The sequence below is a fragment of the Strigops habroptila genome, chromosome 5 (assembly GCF_004027225.2).
Source record: "Strigops habroptila isolate Jane chromosome 5, bStrHab1.2.pri, whole genome shotgun sequence".
Lineage (NCBI taxonomy): Eukaryota > Metazoa > Chordata > Aves > Psittaciformes > Psittacidae > Strigops > Strigops habroptila.
This window is the reverse complement of record NC_044281.2, coordinates 23,609,217-23,628,737: the sequence shown is the minus strand read 5'-3', so window position 1 is coordinate 23,628,737 and position 19,521 is coordinate 23,609,217. Positions and strand designations below refer to the sequence as shown.

At 37.7% G+C, this 19,521-nt stretch overlaps 1 protein-coding gene across 2 annotated transcripts in view; it reads left to right on the top strand.

The window, feature by feature from the left end:
• Nucleotides 1-19,521, top strand: part of SLC4A10 (solute carrier family 4 member 10) — a 190,591-nt gene that overhangs the window by 7,713 nt on the left and 163,357 nt on the right. Inside the window, exons 3-7 of one of the 2 annotated variants that reach the window (XM_030488859.1) lie at nucleotides 3,072-3,206; nucleotides 4,473-4,541; nucleotides 5,665-5,709; nucleotides 6,945-6,989; nucleotides 7,520-7,645. The gene's annotated coding sequence lies outside the window, so the exon portion shown is untranslated. Of the gene's footprint in view, nucleotides 1-3,071; nucleotides 3,207-4,472; nucleotides 4,542-5,664; nucleotides 5,710-6,753; nucleotides 6,990-7,519; nucleotides 7,646-19,521 lie in introns of those variants that run through there. The other variant, XM_030488861.1, reaches the window with a different exon arrangement.

Genomic DNA, 19,521 nt, shown 5'->3' with positions numbered 1-19,521 from the left:
TACTACATTCAAGAATCATGTATTATTTGTATTTATGTGATAACACCTTACTGCTGAGGGCACATGATAGTAAAGCCACAATGTAACAGTAAACAGGAGCATAATGGCTGGCATGAGGTTGAATTTACATGCTACAAAAAGCCTCTGAAAAAAATAATTCAGACAAAACTCAGGTGAGAATCCAAGCTCATATTGTGGATTGACCAGAAAAGTCCTTGGATATTGTAAGACCAGTTGACATGCTCACTTCTAAGGAGTAATTAGGTCAGATTCTGTTGGGTGCATGAGACTAAAAATAAAATACGCTGAGTGAATATGTGTCCTCATAGATGAGGAAAATTCCTAAATCTAAGACAGCAAAATAACGAAGTGCTTTTTTTAAAAAAGGAGCTAGCATAGTGAGAAAAGTGGGAAAGAAAATCCTATCACACAGTGTAATTGATGTATTGAGTTGGTAGAAACAGAACTGCAAAAGGAGAGACCAGTCATAGGTAGTACAAACAACAGTCTTCCATCAAAATCCTTCACCTGTTGTCTTCTAACCAGGGCCATTAACAAGTGATTAGGTAAATGGGAGCTTTTATTTTAGAGAAGGACAAGGGTTACATTTGAGCTGGAGGATTTTAATTCCTGCATATTGCTAAATAGTGCATGCATTAGGCTCTTCTTTGGATAAAGGGGTTCATTAGCACACACCTTCTATTTCATCTTCTATTGATCTTTCTTCTATTTCTGAACACGTATGGTGGCTCCTAAAAGCAAAGTCCAGAGGCAAAGTGACCTGTTGGTCTACTAGCATCTTTAACTAAGATGTTTCAACTATACTTCTTTAAAATTACTTTTTTAGCCCTTTGTCCAACTTAAATTTATCTTTTAAAACCCATTCCATTAAGCATGTGTAACATTTATGCATAGACAAATGCTTAGATACCAACTATAATTATGCTAATCATATTATTGATAAGATAAATGATAAATGTGGAAGCAACTAGGTTAATTTGGCCTGATGAATGGCTTAAAATGATGACTTTGTAAGTAATCTTTTTTTCTTTGAAAGTTAACTATTCTCCAAATGTATTTAAAATGTTAATAAACTATTAAATGAACAAGTAACACTATATTCAACATTTTTACACCATTTCTACAGTGGGTAAAATTGTAGTATAAAGTTGGTGTATACTCGATAACAATTTACATGTTTATTTTACCATCTGGTAAATGTGTAAACGATATTTTGAGAAGCACATTTCAAATTCACTTTAACAACTTATCCCCGACAATATGTATCCTATCTCATGTACTGACTGGAAGGATTTTGAAAACCTCTCAGAGAGAAATGCAATAACAAAACATATTATTTTTTTAGTGATGCTTAAGATCAAGCTTAGCACCAAGTCGGAGGTCTTTCACAATTTGGGAAGGATTTTGGTACGTTAGTGGTGTCAAAGAGAGATTTCAGACTATTTTACACAGCACAGTATAAAGATATCATATCATCTTCCCTAAAGAAACCATAGGGTGCATAGGTAGTAATAACAAAACAAATACGGTTTGCTATGTTGTTGTATAACTGTATTGTATCCTTTCCAGGGGGTTTGAATTTGCTATCTCTTGTGTCTAAATATGGGAAGCTCATTATTAGAAGTGTTACAATGAACCCCAAGTGGATTGCTTTTCTCATGTACTTTAACAGCACTTTGACACTGCAGCCTTCTGCCTTTTTATTTTAGTCTTCTGTTTATTGGTCTCTCTGGATTAAATTGCAAGCATTTTCTTAAATATAACAAACTAGAGAATATTCCGTTGTAGCTCAGCTTTTATTCACCCTTTCCTAGCTGTTACTAATCTTCACTGGGGAAAAAAAAAAAGACTTCCTTTTCTCCTCCCCCAACCCCAATAAAATTTAAAAAACTCTGCCCTGAAAGCAAGTCTGCCTGGAGAACACCTCCACACTAATTACCATCTGGCCAATCTGCAAATGAGGTTTGAGAGCAGATTTCAAGTGTAGGCTCCAGCTAGTCTGTGCCTTGTATTAGTCCATTAGTATTTATTAAAAGATTTGAAAGCATTTAGGCAACTAGAGAGCAGGCAGGTACCTTAACTTCTGGAAACCCAACCGGGCATTTATTTGTTCCTTGCAGGGTCTAAATGCCTTTGACCTGGTACCTGATCAGCAATGCTCCTTTAGAGTTTGTGGCAGCCAATTTTGTTGAGAATATATAATGGTCTTAAAACACCTTTTAAAATGCATTGGGGGAAAAAAACTGTATAAAATTATTGTACAAATTGTAGTTACTCCTGTACCAAAGTTAATGAATTACAATATTAATTTGTTTTTATTTATGTGCTATTTCAGCATGGGGGGAGAAAACCCTGCTTAGTACACGGTCAAATCCATTACTCATCAGAACTAATCAGAGAAACCTATGAGCTGCTCTGATTTTATGTGTGCATTTAAAATGAGATTTTAGCCCATTAATAATAATAAAACCATGTTGTCATTAAACGGCAACTTTAAACTTAAAAAGATATTTGCATTTTTGGAGGTTAATTAAGCACACTGCATTTAACATTACTGGTTTGTTTCATTTAGATATTAAATGCATTTCACTAATGAATTTCAGGTTTAGCAGCCATTTTCTCTTCTTCTTCCCTTACAGAGATTAGACAAGACCTCTCCTGTTTGTAAATCAAAGATGATGTAATTCTTATCAGACTTCAAGAAGTAATTTTTCTTTTCACTTCTCTCCCCTTTGCTGGCTTCTTGTTTTGTCTTAGCTCTGTGAAAAGTGCTGTCAACCTTATGTAAACAATAATTTATTATTTTGCTTTTCATGATAACAAAACCCCAGCCCAAAAATCCTTTCAGCAAAAGAGCAATAGTTGTTTAGGACACCTGCTGTTACAAAAGATCTTCCTGCAGGAGCCAGTTAATTCATGGGTGAAGTCCCAATTGAGAGCATCTCGGAACATGCAGAACTGAACTTGAGTTTTGTAGTGCCAACAGCAGTTTCTAATAGGTACCGAAAATGTCTTTCTCTTTAGATTGTCTGTTGGTATCTATATTGCAGAAGCAGGTGTTCAAGAAATTACTCGGGGGCTTAAAATGGTGTTTAATTGGAATCACCTGGAAAAAGTGGGCAACGCGTGGAAAATCTACTTCATAGAGTTCTGGGGAGGCTTCCTGAAATGGTACAGCTTTGAAGGTAGGTAGTAAACAGACCAGGCCTTGAACACTGGGTAGTGTTGCTTTTATTGTTTTGCATTAGAATTTTAATATGGCAATTTTTAGATGGAAAACAGTTTTGCTCTGTAGCTATTTACTGTCAGACATGGTGCATGCAATCACGCGTGCCAACACCAGGAAGGAATCTGTCCCTTACCCCATGATCACACTTATCCTGGTGAATTCCAAGAAGAAGGTCCCTTGGCTTGCAAAATGTAAGCTGTTTCCCCTTAAATGAAAAATATCCAAGCCCATTTAAAAAAGATTAATAAAAAATGACCTTTCAAAAAAGTGAGTTTAAATTATATATTTAGTTCTCATATTGTTAATAACTGGTGCTCATTGGCCTCAGAAGCTTCCCCGCTCTCCATGTTTTTCTGTGTGTCTGCTTACTTCCAAGAATTGTAAATATCAAACTATGTATTTAGTGTTCTAACTTTTAAAATACAATTTTAAAATTAAATGTGAAATTTTTATAGATTTTGATATTGACTAAAATGGCCCTTTTAAAGTGACATAAATACATAAATGGAGATTGAGAAATTTATTTCAGACTACCATATGGGAAGGCTGATTACAAGGGCATGTGGAGCACAAAGCCAATTAAAGATTTTCTTACTTCTTACTGTGGACCGTTGCTGCCTTCCCCATGTTCCCTGGAAGCTAAACTGAGTAGCGTTTATGAAAAATATTAAGCTACAGGTATCATCATAAATTCTCTCTTTATGTAGTCCTGTTCTCTATTGACAGTCAGATTTGCATCAAAGAACATGACACCAGTGACTTGCTGGCAGCTTAAGTAATTGGGGAAAAAAGTGGTTATTCATATGGAAACAGGAGTTGGCTCATTACAGCCAATCACCTGAATAGCAAATGGTATGGCTGCCAATAGATGGAGAAAAAGGCAAGTCTAGTGGAAAATAGGAGCATTTAAAGGCCAAGAAAAGACATATGGTCTGTCTATGCTTGCCTTATACGCCTGGAAATTATAAATTAAGCTACAATATAGCCCACCACCTTAATGTGAAATTCTCCATTTTCCCCATATTAATCTTGAGAAATTTAACAGATTTGGCTACTAATACTGACTTTGGCTTTTGTAACAGCATTGAAGTTTTATATAAAAATAATGGCTGAATTTATTGTTGTCAAATATTTGATTGTGTTATGGCCATAAAGGATGTACATTTGAACTAAGCTCTCTTTCATAACAATTGTAGATGTGGATCTGTTCTGTCCTTTACAGATGTCCATATTTTCATGAGGGTAGGCAAGAGAAGAAAGTGAATTGTTCTTGGCTGCTACTTTTTATAAGGTAATCCTGTGATGATGATATGAAATGATTTGTGTCTTTAGTGGATATCTCATTTACTGTTAGCTGTAGTCATAATTTTAATTCAATGTGCTCATGCTCTCCTTTACTCCTTAAGGTATATTGGACTCTTATTTCATTACAGGAATAAAACAAGTCCAAATTGGTCTACAAGTTTCAGAAACTGGGCTTATTGAGGTGGCTAGCTGACCACTTCTCTGGTAAAGCATTAGTAAAAGTTGAGAATACAAAGTCTTCTAAAATGTGCTTATACACATTTCACTTGAGAGACCAAGTTCTTGAATATCTGAGGGCAGTTTGAGTTTTAAAGATTTAATGTGGTCTCACGACTATGAAGGCCTATATCCTTCTTAGCCTTCTTCTTCATGAGCTTTTTTGTTTGTGTGTTTGCTTGGTTTTTTGTTTTTATTTTTTTATAAATTCCTTATTCTAAACCATCCCACGATCTATAGTAATGTGGAGAACAGATGCTGAATTCTGCCCCTTTTTTAATGCCATGTGCTGAAACTCCAATGGTTTCTCCTTTTCAGTTAGAAAGACTGATAAGATAACCAACATGGGACCCTGACATAAGCTTCTTGGCCCTTATTTCTCCATTTTATGTACCTGAAAGTGTTACTAAAGCTATTATTTCTGGTTTGTGTTTATGGGCTCTAAAAAGAAACAATTTTTTACACATTCCAAAATTCCTCTGATTGCAGCTGAAACCCCCCCAATTCTCTTTTTAGTCAATAAATAATTTCTGGCTTCATTGCAGTGCTATAGAACAATGAAGCCTAAAATTTTGTTTTGAAGGAAACTTTGGATTTGGAGGAACAATGAATAGCAAAATTGTGTATTATAACTAGCAGGCGTTTAAAATTTGATATGTGATTGATGTTGTGAAAACCATGGAATTTGGAGCTGCATAAAAATATATATATGCTTATCTGAAGTAATTACATCTATAGAGTTTCTAATTGGGTCCAGTGACATAGTACACTTGCAGTTCTCTCCCTACCCTTGCCAACGTTAGGTCCTTTCACAAGTACTTCTGTTCTCCTCTTTCCTACTGTTTCTTTGAGGGTGAGTGACCTGCTGGCTTCATTTCCCTGTCTCATTTCAGCACAGGCACAATCAAATCATCCCAACTGGTGACCCTTCTGACAAGGTACTGCAGAAATGAAGTTTCTTTATCCACTTTGAATCTGATGCGTGTCCCACAGGGTTATTTTGGGATTTCTGAGGTGCAGGGCAAAGAGAAGTAAATCTGCACAATTCTGAAAAAGTGCTGCTAAGAAAAGTTCTTATGAAAATATTGCTTTATTTTGGGATCATCCTGCATTTAAAGTAGTGCAGGCTTGTATTTCAAGAAGTTCCATCTTGGTGACCTTTTTCATTCAGATCCAAAAATTACCCCATAACTCTTCAGTGAAGCCTTACCAGGGAAGACCAGTCTAGGTAACAAGAACCTTTGCCCACCAGTATACACTGGCATCACTCTTTTACTGTAGCTCCAATTAATGGTAGTAGAAGTTACACTTGTAAATTCCCCCACGCATTAATGAGCGAACAGACTCCCTCTGTTTAGTTAACCATCTTCCAGTTACCTGGCACTTTCCCCATCCCTTGTGAGATCTCAAATATTTAATTAAAGCCTTTTTTTTCTTTTTTTCTTTTTTTTTCTTTTTTTTTTTTTTTCCCCCTCCCCCCACTCTCCTTCATTCAGTTTGTTGAGTTGTAATTCTTGTTGGCCTGATGCCTTGGCAACATTCAGCACTTCTAATTGCCTGTATAGTCTGGCCTAGTCATGGAGCCTTTTAACTTTCATTGAGGCTTCCAGCAGTATCAGCCTTGCTGGTCACAAGCTTCCCACTCAGGTTCCGTTCACAGCCCTTTCGCTGATTACTTGTTATATATTTAAAGAGCTCCATACTGTTTATTTCATTTCCTATTTGAGATAGTCTGTTTGCTTAGTTTTTTTCTATGCTAATTTAATTTTAAACATATAGGGCTGTCTTCCTGGTCAAACAAGCCAGAATTTTGCATCCATATGTTACATTAAATAATAATAATAATAATAATACAACAAATAATAGTCAATGCTTTCTACTTCTATAATGTCTACCATTCAACGATCTCAAAGCATTCTTATTTTACAAGTTGTAAAATGGTGTCAAGAGACATGAACTACTTGTTAAACATTACGTGTGACAACTGTTACAGAGCCAGACATAGGATTGAGTAGTTTGGTTTCACTAATAGCAGTTAGTCTAATAATTGCAATATGCTATAGGAATTATTAGGCTAAAATATGCTTCAACTGAACGGGCTGTACCCTTGTAGAGCTATGTACTGTGGAGACTTGCTCTCAGAATATCACCTTTGTTGGTATATCCGGCACAGAATGAAGAGTGGAATCCAATGGATATTGATGTGGGCTCTGTAAAGGTTAGTAACCCCTGTAATTATGTCATGTTGGTTTTATAGTCATTATTATTAATCAGAAATAGACTGTCTTTAGAGTCATTACTTTTAATCAAATTTAGCCTGGTACCTTTTGTCTCGTTTTGTTTTCTGTGTGAAGACCTGGATTTCAGCAAACCTATGGCTTACTATGGCTACAATAAGTAATTTATGTCTCTGCAGTGATAATATACTAATGTTATGATTTATGCTAATATAATCTGAATGTGTCCTCTTTCCATGTGTAGCAGCATACAGAGGGCAACTGAAAATGATCACTACAATTTGTGGTTTTTAAGGTTGCCTGTGACCAGCAGCTAATCATGGCTCTATGTTGTGGGGGCTACAACGACTCTTATCCATGACCAAAGTCGCATTCCTTTGTACGATCATTCTGAAAGAATCAATAGCTGATTTTCAATGCCTGCACTTGGCTTTTAGGATGTGAATGCTTATATGCATTGTTATTACATACTTGAAGGAAAATATTACATATGTGTCGTCTTCTTCCCAAGGTCAGATAGAAGAATGCAAGGGTGAAGAAGGACCAATGTGACTATATCAGTAGCATATGTGAGTGGAGGCCAAGCAAGTAAAAAGAAGGAGAAATCACTGCTGGCTGGGGAAGGTTCCCTAATGTGGTAAGCATGGTGAAATGATTTTTTATAGTTTTCAGGAGTGAAATTAGCTTAATTCTTGTGGTGATACAAGGATTACTAGGGACTGCATAGGAATAATAAGGTGGGCTGGAAAGCTAACAGCTGAGGTATGTGGAAGTCCAAGGTTATACAATATCCTTAAAAGAAAAATCTTAAAATGGAATCTGGTTGTTTTCTTCAGACAAAAACAACTCAAACTGTAATCATGTCTGAAAAACAACAATATAAAAGCCAGTTTGCTTCAAATACATGATTTCATTTGTAAAATAAATGTATGTCCAATTATTTTTATATTATTCCTTGTTTGACCAGTGTGTATTCTGAGCTTAGTGTTAAGCATAACTTGTTGTCCATGGATGCATTTGGCTTCTCCTGGATAAGGACTGTGTGGGCTTTTGAGCAATAGTCTGCCAAGCAATATATCACGAATCCTAATTGTTTTAGAAAACAGTTGTTCTTTTTCTTCAGCAAATACTGTTGTATCCACATTATTAACATAGATATGCATAGTCTTTTTGAAAAATCATTCTCGGTTTGAAGAATTCTAATGCTTCATACAGTGATTATGCAAAAGTCTCATGTATAAGCAATACCGATGTTACTGGAAGCGCCTCATACAGAGTCCAAATATAGCAGATCAAATCAAAACTGTGCTACATCTTAAGCAACTGTTGACCCATTTCCATATCAAATTGGTTTCTGTCATAGAAGACTTTGCTTTTTCTTTTAGAGATATTTACTTGTGCTGTGCTAGCTCAACTACAGTAACAGCATGTTTTATTGTAAGATGATTAAATAATTGGTTAATTGGGTTTTAACTTTGTTTATTAACAACTTTCTATCTAAAAGACTGTCATAATGAAATGTTTGTTCCTGTTCTGTGGTATGTGAACATACCACTGGCTCCTGTAAAATCAGTCGCCATGATTCAGCACACGCAGAGAGCCGGTGCTAGGTGTTATGCCATGTGCAGGATGCCTACCAGTTGGCTTAATAAGCTCAGTCCTAAATATCTAACTTAAATAAATTGTGGGGAGGAAATTCTATTTTGAAGATTTCGCTTTGTTCTTTGTTTACCTTTTTTTTTTTGAGGGCGGAGAGGAGGGACCAGCAGGATTAATGGACTCTGGTATATCAGTAAAATCTCAGAGATTGCTATAAATACCTAGAGTAGGAAGAAGGTGAGTTGTTAGCGGTGTAACTTGTTTGTGTCACTTTGTTATAACATTAGCAGTATCTTAATATAGATTTCTTTTTTGGCTTCTAATGATACATTCGTTTCACTGGGGAGGGGATGGGGAAAATGTGCTACTGCTGTTTTTCTGGCATGAACTGCCATTTCCCTCTATGGCTCCTGGAGCCTCCTCAGGTGCTGGTGGGCCCTCTCGTGGGGCTGGCCATTGAACCCTGCACCAGCTCCTGCTGTGTTTGGTAGGGGTGCCTCATTGTGTGTGGAGACTGATGTAGGTGACACTGCCAGAGGGTAAATCTCCGACCCCTGTAATATTTTAAAGTAGGACGTATTTTTTGCGCAGAAAGTGTATAGCCCAGGCTGCAGGCAGCAGGCTGGTTGGGACCACAGCAAGCCTGCCAGTGCCTGTGATCCAAATAATCTGTTATGTTGCATACCATCAAGCCGCTCCTACAGAATTAATTACATAATATCAGCAATATTTGAACATTTTGACTTAAAAATTTCAAATAAATTTGCTTTTTTCCAATGGGTGGGGTTTTTTTTTCTTTTCTTTTTCTTTCTTTTTATTTGTTCAGGAAAATAATACTATTTGAAGAATAAATGTGATAAATCATTTAGGTGATTTTGATACCTTAACAGCAGTTCCATGCTGAGGTCATACATTTTTTGTTATCAGTGCCTATACAGATGATTCAAATGTACAAGAATAATTTGTAAACTTAGTATATTTGTAGTTTTTCCGTTTTTCCTTTGAAAAGTGGGTTCATATCACTTGGGGGAGCAGTGCTGTTAACATCAGAGTTTTCACTAAAAGCTAATCTTATTTTCTGAGGACGTGGTTTTACACATGCCACCTCCCAAAAGACTTTTCTGATCTCAGTTAGCAGAACCTACTGTTTCCTCCCCAAACTCAAGATCTATATGTCAAATATAGAAACAACAAACATGTGTGGTTTTACGTCTCATGTCAAAGATGATGCCTTCAGAAAGCATAGCTGTTTCCATGATGATGCCAGGGCAGGGTACAATATTAGCTGACAGGCATGGGAATCTTATATTTTACTGGGTATGTCCTGATGGCAGAACTAGCCTAAGTCGTGCCCTGCAAGCAGGCAGGTTACAGCCTACTCCAGCTGCCTTGCAGCTCCTGGTCCTCAGTGCTGCTAAGTTCCGTGTCCTCACCTCTGCATGTGGAGGCTCTCCAGTAGCATGGGGCTGTTCAGGCACTGGTGACCCATGAGACAAGCTGCCTCATGCTAATAATCTGTAATAGAACATTTTCACATCAGAGAAAGAAGATTTTTTGGAAATGTCATTTTAATGGAGATAATTTGTTTGAAGAAACAAGAAAAATCAAGAAACAGCCAATTTCCAGAGGGTTCCTTGTAAGCCTGGCATTCCAGCTTCCACCTTTTTGGCAATCTGTGTATTGGGTTGATCTCACAACTGGACAGTTTCAGATCCTGCTTGTCTTACTGATAAGCCTCTTAAGGCTGAAGGACGCCAAGTTTCTTGTTCATGTTCTTGCCTTGCTCCTGTTAGAAGCTCAAATAGCTTGATGGGAACTCAAAAACTGTGAGGCTTTGAAGTTGCTGTGAAAGCCAGTGCTTATCATCTCCAGGTTTTTCAGAGTAAGTGGTCTATTATAATTCCTTCCACCACCAACTGTCACGCCTGTTCATCTATGAATGGCTGTGATTAATTAAACTATTGTAACTGGTGAGTAATTAAATTATTGTAGCTCTAGGTTTACGATTTCAGAGAAGCAAACCCTGCCTTTGTAATAGTGTTTTAAGTTGCTTCTGGCTGCAGACTCTGAAGTGCTAGATGTATTTGAGAATTTGATGGCAAATACTGGCTAAAGAAAGCCTGAATCTAGGCTTTGTTATCCAGCCTTTCATGTCTATGAATTCCAAATCTATCTGAAAGGAAAGATAGCAAAATAAACCCTTTCTTAAATCTAAGTGGTATTCTCCAGCTGGAATCCTGTTACACGTCATCAGATACAAATATTGTTTTTTAGTGAACTCCTCGAATTGATGGCTTTTTTTTAAATGTTCCACTGCACTTGGCAAAACAAGGGAAAAAAATGTAGAAGAAAATTTATTTGGAAGAAATAAAACATAGCTCCTATTAGCATTTAGCTTTGTATGTGATAAAAACTATTTGTGTTCAGGTTTGGTGATGATGCAACTTTGAGTCATTTTTAAATCAGAGACATGGGTCTGAATCACAGCTAAACAAGTCACTTTTTTTTTTTCCTTCGGGGATCTTCAGCCTGGCTTTGTTCAGTGAAACTGAATATGCCACATTAGAGCACAAGCAGATGATTACCAACAATGTTTATTGATGCTACCACTAAGAGAAAATGGCAGACTGATATAAAATAAAGAGACTTAGCAGATGGGATATTGGCATTTGAATTGGTTAAAATAGATTACTGATTTTACCCCAAACCTGCCCTTTTGTGAACACTGTAGTATTGTCACTTTTGGAAGAACTGTAAATCATATTCATCCTTATAAAATTATTTCCCATTGCAGACCCAGACTATTTATTATTACATATGCAAAGAATGTTTTATTACCAGGGAAACCTAAAGCAGTGGTTCCTTGTTAGAGCTCCTGTCAACACTGACTGTAGACATAAGTTGCTAGCATAGAAAGTTAGATTAAAAGAAACCTTTACTGTTTCTAGGCATCCCCTTAATATAAAACCAGCAAAAGCAGATCTGCAAACTTAATTAGACACATGCCTCTAGTTGAAATCAATGGGAATTAGAGGCAATATCTATTTGATATTGACTGCCTTTACTAAACCCCTGTGACTGCACAGTGCTGAGAACCACCTGAACAGGGACCCAGAAAGTCCAACTGAAGAGCAGAGCTGTAACATGTGCCTCGAGCCTGCTAAAACCAAAATTCAGATGTAAAATAGGCCTAGGATAGGTGTAAGAACTTAGCGGAGTTTAGGCTATCTGTATCTGGCTCTAGGTGCCTAAGTAAGACCATAAGGTCTTCGTCGTGGTAACTCTCATAGACTCCAGGGTAGCATTAGGAGGCATGCAATGATTAATTAGTTCTTTGGTTTTAACGTCCAGCATTTTGTGCTATGAGTATCCAGCAAGCTCGGCATGGGCTATCTTCATTACTGGCAACCCTTTATCGTAGGTCAAGGCATGTTCTTTACATGTAGGTCATCAAAACAGTCCTGAATCACCAGTATTTGCCCTGGTGGCTTTTTGCACTGGATACAGTTCTTGATGTAGCTGAATTAATGGTGACCCTTAGTATCCAGGATGATTCATCACAATTGCCAATGCATATTTATAGCAGTAAAAATTCATTCAGTGCTAGTCAAGGAAATCATGTGTGAATTTAAGTCCAGTTGGCAAGGTAGTACAGTATCTGAAATGTTGGCTGTGCAGCAGCTGTCATTCTATGCCAATCTATTCTATCATACAGTAAGCAGGTGGCTCACACATATTGTTTTTACTACATATCATTTTAATTTTGCAATGTCTCACTGAAATAGGAAATGTGTGCTACGGATTTCAATAAGATTTTCTTTATTGAAGCCAGGAGAGCATGTTAATAGCATGCAGCAATTTACAGTGTAGCTGAAGTAATACAGCAGCTGCTGAACTTGTTTATTCCCTATGGCTGTGGTTGTATATCAGTCTTAAGTGTAGCTAATTAACTTCTATTCATTAGGGATTTTACATAAATTCAAGCAGAAAAGAGAATACAAGCCCCAAACAGTTTGTGTTCCTTCAGCACCCTTTTGCGATGCCATACTGCAGCAACCCGTCTCCTCTGGTAGACATGCGTTGTCCTCAGGCCAGCCGAGGGGGACTCTCTGGGCTCGTCTGTATTTCTGTGATTGGTAATTTTTTGATGGCTTGATCTGCTGAAGGAATCTTCTTTATGCAATGTGGAATGTTGGTTGTTGTGTGGGAAAATGATATCTCAATGTCATATAAATATCAGTTTTCATAATACAGCCCCTTGGTGTTTCTCTACTCATCAGAACTAGCATTTGTGTAGGTCAGGTGAGGCTGGCAGGACAGGGAGCAACAGTGTCCAACTCTGGACAGTCTTAGCATCCCCATTCAAAATGTGGTCTCTGTTTCTGGTATTTGATGATCTTCTTGGCTCACTTGATTCTCAGTATATTTCTCAGCTTTGTCTTATTCTGGTTGGGCAAACATTTTCTTTCACAATAAGCAGTATCTCCTACTTGGTTTTTGTTTCTGTTTGTATTTTTTAAATTTTCTGACATTTCTTGGCCTGGGAGGATATCTTGCTTGGTCTGATTGTAACTCATATTCATATTATGGGAAATTCTCATAAGATATTTCTCTTTGTTTGAATTACTGCTGATAGAACTGATAACTTCTTTTTTTTTTCTCTCTCTGAGAGTTGTTTGTTTGCCTTTCACTTACAAAGGACATTGGTAGCAGAACCCTTATTTTGGCAAGGTGTTTCAAAAGTGTATTCTCTCAGGGGGAGTTTAGGTTAAAACAAAAAACCTCACCTAAAAATATAAAAAATAATTAATGGGAATCAAAAAAGGAGAAAGAGGGATCATAATGAATATAGTATATGGGATTGCTTCTCACCCTTTAGGCTGTAATGCCTCTGAATTCAAGATTTGTACTTTGGTGAAGAGAAGTTTTTCCCCACGTGAGCCAAAAGGCTATAACAGCCCATCTGACTGTTCCTGAGGGCTTGTTTCATCGTCCCCTTCTCTTTGTGCTCACTTTGTCCTTCTCTCACTTGCACGTATTTACTGAATGCTCCTTCTTGCTCTCTCTGACTTTGTCTCGCCTCCTGCGTCCCGCGCACTTCTTTCACTGTCCCTTCTTCTCTGCTGTTGATTTCTTCTTATGGCCATGACAGTTTACCAGTTCATGTACCATTTTAGCTGAACGTCCAGTTTCTCTGAAAACCCCACTGTGACTCTTATGCTGTTCCAAAACAGAACTGTTGAGGATGAGATTAAGTGAAGCATCAACATCATCCTCTCTCCCAAAATGCAGCTATTTTCTACGAATCAATACAGTATCATTCCACCGCATATCACGCTACGGGCTGCTCTGGCACATTAGCTTCCTGCAGTTGTGTTATTTGAACGCTGAGTGGCACTAAAGCCCATGTCACTGGCAACACAAGGCGTTCCAAAACAGGGTCCCTAACCAAGGAGGAAGTAAATTACTAGCTAATATATGAGAAGGCTTTTGTTTGGCTGGGAAGGGAGGTTTTGTTGCTGCAAACCTGTAACAGGCATTACGTATCTTGGACATGTTGCATCTCCAGTTATTTTTGAGGAGGAGTTTATCTTAAGTTTTGCTAGGGATCATTCTGAAACCATTGAACCATTGAAGAAGAATTCTGACCACGACATTGATTTTTATTTTTTTTTTTTGGATTAATTGACTTTAATATTTAGCTTCAGGCACATTCAATGTATTAAAATAAAGCCATTCCTCTGGGAATCCTACATAAATATGAAGTTAAAAAGAAATTTCTCAGTTTGCTTAGCTCAGAGGTGTAGCAAAACCCCCAATGCTGTAAGTGCTATTGAACAACCTTGATGTTGCTTCTAAAAATTGTTTGTGGGTGGTAATTCATATTTTGCAATACCCCATTGCTCTGGTGAAATTTTGAACAATTTGGAGTTAGTTGAGACCCTGCTCTTATTCAAAAGGTACAGTTTGATCAAAGGCTTTTAATTTTCCTCTGAAAAAATAGTTTCTGCTTTTGTTGTAGGAACGCTGTTTTTGTAAGTAGCTCATGACATGCTGTTACATTCAGTTTTCTTAAGAGGTCAAGATCATCTGTGCTTTACTTGAACAGAACACCTGGGACTTGACCTTAGACAGCTGCACTTTGTGTTTACAGTTTTCACTGGAGCTCAAGGCTGGGCCGGATTACTGTCATTCAGCGTGCTGAGGACAAGACTGTACTCTTGGCTCTGACCCGAAATGCAGGAGGTATAGCTGTAGTATGTGCTCAAAAGTGAAACTCTGGGGGAAAACAGAATTTCAGGCATAATGCGGTGATCCTGTTTCAAAGAGTGACTTAGCTGCAGCAAACACATCAGGTAAATGAAGCTAACTATGAAAATCACTTCCATTCCTCTCCTTACTTATTTTCCATCTTTCCCTATGACACTGCAGCCATTCAAACTTATTTAGTCTCAGTGCACTAAATCAGTTTCTGAATTTCCCATAGAACGGCTTTGGCTTTTAATCCTTTCTGGAGAGTGACAGGACATTGAATTGTGTATACAAGTGGTATGCCCTACTTATTTAGTCATTAATCAGACTGTCTACTACTAAACAGAGTAGTACCTTATTTCTCTTCATAGCTAGCAGATGATTGTTAGGTACAGAGGGATTTTAAAAGGATGGGTGGGAGAGTTTAGCGGCAAGCATTACATTTTGCCACCTTTCATCTGCACAGTGTGGCATTGCCTTGCTTCTTCGCACCACTTTGAGGCAGGTAGGACCTTCCAGTTAAATGAAACTGAGCCAGCTGGACAAGGTCTGGCTTCACCTGGAAAAGTTGACAGTTTCCATAATGATTTATCTAAACTTAGAGGGTGGAAAAACCTCAACTTCATGTCCAAGCACAGCTTAAGGCAGAATTGTAATTATAGAAGGCTACTGTGTCCTGAGCTTAGGACAGAGCTTATCAGAGAAGGGTAAATCAACTTTCATCTACCACAGGGTCTTTCAACTTTGTGGTTTGGATTAACTTTCTCACTGGCTCTGTATTTGAAATATGGGAAGGTGAGATTTCAGAATTTTAATAAAACCTATGTTTGTTTCCCATATGTGAACTTTGTTCAGTTATATGGAAAGGGTCTTCTCCAAGTTGACCACCTCCTTTGCAGTGTCTGGCCAGTAGCTAGCAAGTATCATAAGCATGACCAGTGATCCATATATTTTTTGTTGAAAACATCTCATAATACTGCCATGCAGTTAATAATCTGATGTCTTGCATCAAGTACCACAAAGATCGTATGTTTTTGTTGCATCTTTCTGGGATGAAAGAGAGAAATATCCACTTAAATAAGTAAATATAAAAATAACCTTTTAAAAATGTAAAAATAATAATGGTCCCTGTTAAACAGGTGGTCTGAGTCTTAGGGGGATGCCAGACAAGGTTCCTGTTGTAATGTTACTCTCTAGATCAAGTTTCAGGATCAGTTATATATGATGGGAAAATTTGTTCATATGTTCATATGTTACTGAGTTCCTATTCAAAATGGGAGTATTTTTGATATTTGCTTCTTCTGCAGTGGCAGATGAGAGTTACTGCAAAGGACCTTATGTCAAGTGTTCTGATGAACTCATCAGGCCTCCATCTGTGGTTACACGACTAACATATTTTTGTAGCTCTGTGTGTCATGCTTCAGATAGTGCACCAGTGTGTGGATTTTCAGACAAATGTGGAATTGCCTTTTCCTGACTCTAAGGCTCTGTACTCTAAGGCTTGTGGCTTTACACAGGTACCAAAAGCTGTGCAAAGTATGTTTTGCAAATTTGGACAAGCTGTACTTGTAACATAATCACGATTGCTTTAAATGACCATAGATGGTGGCAGTGCCCCTCGAGTCTCAGAGGTTCTTCATGCTCTTTCTACAGACGAAATTCGGATACGTAATTCTTTCTTTCCTGACAGCAAATTCTGAAAACTCATTCATAGTTGGAGAATCTTCTTTATCTTCCTTCTGTTTAATATCCCCAAACAGGTATTCACTGTTCCACAGCATGAATGGTTTCCTCATATTTAAGCCAACCTGGTGACATATTGTTATTCCTGAACAGTTCTGCCTGGAAAATGGGTAATTTATTACAGACATTTCACCAGGAAGAGAAAAATGTCTTCCATTAAATTGTTTTTTACTACCTCTAGGCATTAACTTATATTCTTTTCTGATTGTTGATAGTCTTGTGATTTGGACAAACAGCAGCAATCAGCTAAGGTGAAAATGTACTCCTCTCACCTGAGAGTTTGTTCATGAGCTAAAAAGAAATGGCTTAAGGGTATCTTGGGCTAGATTTCCCTCTGAGGTACAGGCTTTTTCCATTTTTTGTTATTAGGAAATATTTTTCAATTTTATCAAAATATTGTTATCAAAATTTAGAATGAAATACAATATTGATAATCACATACCAACACATCCTTACAATTGTTCTTGTCATGGGGAAATGGCAAAGTTTCCGTGCTGAATTTGTTAAACCCTCTTTCATTAATTTTTGAAGTCTTTGAAGATGACCTACAGAATCATATGGAAATGCATTGGTGTGATCTTCATTTTGTTTGGTCTTAAAACATAAAGCATCCTGAAAGATCCTACATGGAGGTGCTCCTCAGTTATGCTCAGTATACCTTACATTTGTTAGGCTTTCATAGTCATTATTAGGCAAATAGAAGTTAGACTAAGGAAATTAGACTTTGAATACTACCAATTCCTCCAGGGGAGGACAGCTATTAAACAAACTTGCAGCACACTTGGTGCTACCACAGTTCCATTGCCGGTGTTAGCTTGGTAATTTAGGCATGGCTCAGATACGAACATCTGTGCTGCAACAATAGAAATATGTTACCTGAAATAACACCAAGAAATATAGTAAAATATAAATTATCTCCAATGCTAGCAGCATTGACATGCAAAAAGGTGCTCTTTTCCCTAAACAAGTTAACCTCCTGCCAACCCTGAATACAATTCAAGTGACTTAACATACTGTGGTTGTGCAGTTGTAGCTTGGCCTGAGGATGTGAGAGAAACCAAAGTGTGTATGGAGAGAAACACCTGTCTTCATGTGGTGGTAAAGAATGGATATACTTCTGAACTTGTAATCTTTTCACTAGATCTAGCAAGAGTTAGCAAAACTCAAGCAAAATGTAGGTTTTACAAAAGTGGTCCAGGTATGATGCCAGACATTTGAGGTGTGAATTTCCTGTAACTGAGACCTGTAGTGTTATCCTGATGACCTTCTTGGGGTAGGGCACTGATTTGTTCTCATGAGAAGGCTCTGGCCTCTACACACCTTCCAGTCTCTCTGTTTTGGGTGTTTCATGGGGTACCTGAGATAAGTCCTGCACTCTTGGTGTCCCATATATCTTGGCTGCAGCACACTACAGATTCCCCATGTCATAGTTTCCTCTTTGTGGGAACCAGGGCACAGGGGGAGAAATGGTACAATAATCTTGCTTTGATATGGGTATGTGGGAACCATGGGAGATGAGCAGCAGTTTTCTGTCCTTCAGACAGCTCAGACATTCGTGTCCCACAGTCCAAGTTCTTTGAGATGTTGAGCACAATTTATGATATAATTTTGGTCAAGGTTTTAAATAGTCCATCACTGTTTTCAAGACTCGCAACCCGACGCCAACATCTAATTATGCAGCAGTGCCTCAAGATATGTTTCCAGCAGCACAGTTTAGTCAGCGTGATATTTACATTTGATGCTTCAGTTGATTCTGGTAACCTCATACTTTCACTCTAATGCGTTTTCATGTGTGCAGTTAGAGTATTAGAGGGATTCTGGAAGCTTAGGCAGCTTCTGGTCCTGCCAGCAGGTGGTAACATATTTACCTGTGTCAACACATTGGCTGTATTTTTTAGGAACAGGCAATGATTCCTCAGACTAGAGCATTAGTACAGGCATTGTTAGGCATAATGCAGTTGCTAGGGAGTGGATTTACATCTGTGTCGCTACACTTAAAAATCTACAAATAATGTGGTATTTGCAGAAATGGCAAAGAGATTACATGTACTAAACGGCTTGTCTGTCTTTTTTAAATCTCTTAATGGGCTTAAAGACCCTATAAATAGATGAGGTACAGAAACCCCACACTCACCATCTTAGAGATCCACAAACATGTAGATAAGATTTTTTGAGAACTCTTATCAGAGTTTTCTACTGCTCTGGTAAGAGTTTGCACAAATCATTTTATCTATGTGTTTAATAAATTAAAAAAAATAATCCCTGTAATATTGCCATATTAACACTTCTCAGTTTTGTCTTTATACCTGGAAGTTTAATCTTTTGTTTTTCTCATCTTGAGAAGGAAAGTACAATTGTATTTGAGCTCAATTTTTGCTGCTTTTCCCAAGCAAAAGTTTTGAGCTCAGTTCTGTGGTTGGTGTGCTTAGCTTCAGTCGAAATTGGATAAGAAGTGGAGCTCAGACAGTATGCTCATATTTACTTTGTAAATGATTTCTCTTCTTTTTAGGTGTAATGCAAGACACCTTGGGGGTTTACTATGGCAGACTTAGATGTGTTGAATGTCTGTTGATATCCGAGGAATTTGTGTGAAATCCTTTTGAAGTGGCTGGAGAAGTACACGTACTCCTAAATCATGATTCACCTTAAATGTTTACCCTAGGGTGAGATGAATTATAGCTGAGAAATGCCTTTTTCTCTCTATAAACTATGAGTCTAGCTTGCTCCTGGAATTTCTGGCTGCCAGTGCTGTAATATATATACAATTTGAACAGACTCCAGTTTATTGATCTTCCTCCGTGTACTGGGGGCAAAACACCAGAGCCATGTTATTCAGATGTGACTTTGTGAGTGCCAAGCAGAGGGGAATAATCACATCCCTGTACTTGCTCGCTATAATACCGCTAATTTGGCCCACAA